The following is a 1,323-nucleotide window of genomic DNA, read 5'->3' as shown; positions in this document are numbered from 1 at the left end:
TACAGTGAAAAAAAAAGAAAATCATTCTTTTTTCTTCATTTCACAAGTAATTGAGGTGCTAAAACTGTATTAAAGTTTAGTTGGAATTAAAAATTTACTGGAAAACTTTTAAATTGCCGCAAAGAAGAGTTGTTTACTCGAACTTTGCGGTGCAGTTTCAAGTTTTTAAGAACGATCATTTCAGCTGTAACGTATTTTCTAGCGTAATAAATTTTTATGAATCGTTTCGTGTCCAGACGGAATTGGATCGATCAAGGTTTTTAGTTTAAATCGGAAGATAAACGATCAGCTTCTTTTTCCAGTAAACTGTTTTTAATACAGATGACATCCTAAAGCTGGTTTCTTCTTTTCTTATCAGTGTCAAAGATATTATAGACACAGAAATTAAGAGAATTTATAAATTTTTCTATTTTAAACTAAAGATTTTTACATTACACAATTCGATTTATATCGCTTCACATGAAGCCAAGAAATAATTAAATTGTTAAATCCAATTAAACATAAACCATTTGCCGGATTTCTGAGAGTAGTATCAGAATTCCTGTATGAATAATGAAGGGAAATTTATATACAATTCGAATCAACTCTATACTTCTGGTCTCATGTTTTCATAACTAAATGAACTGAAATAAAGTACGTGCATTTCTTAAGAAGCGCTCAAGCTCAATGAATTCAGAGTGAATATCTGGGTACTTTCCAGCCCGAGGCATATTTTTATAGCGTAGAATTAGTGACTGAAAATTGGAAATGCGACTCGGTTTGTATTAGCAGGTTTTCAGAGCAAAATTTATCTATTAATTGAGTGGCAATTTGTCTTATGAAAAAAATTCTTTATTCACTATGGGATCGCACGCGATGGTTTGGGGAAAGATTTCATTCATATCTGCGGACGCAGGGAGCTGAGGTTCTGAGGTCGCTTTCGGAAAGGAAAAGAATTTCCGGATAATTAACATTATACATAATTAATTGTGCTGTAATGTCTGAGTTTGGTTTACACGTTTTTTATTGCCGACTCGATTCGTGAATTCAAATTCCTTAATCTCTGATATTTTTCCCAAGTTTGCAAATTAAAAATCAATTCAGTAATAATTCGATCTGCATGAAGTTGGTTCCGTAATGAATGTTTCATGGTTACTAAAGAGAGGACGAACGAAAAGTATACGATAGGGCCAAAACTTGATGCTTTCTAATCTAATATTCATCCCTTATATTCACGGTTAATCGCTGTTAGAGTTTATCAAAGAGTTGGCTGAAGTTCAGAGTATTTAGTATTCTGAAAGCATTTGTAAATAATATACATATCTTCTCTCGAATGTTCCCCGA

This window comes from Hyalella azteca, unplaced genomic scaffold (genome assembly GCF_000764305.2).
Source record: "Hyalella azteca isolate HAZT.00-mixed unplaced genomic scaffold, Hazt_2.0.2 contig6610, whole genome shotgun sequence".
In the NCBI taxonomy this organism is placed as follows: Eukaryota; Metazoa; Arthropoda; class Malacostraca; order Amphipoda; family Hyalellidae; genus Hyalella; species Hyalella azteca.
This window is presented reverse-complemented; position numbering follows the sequence as displayed.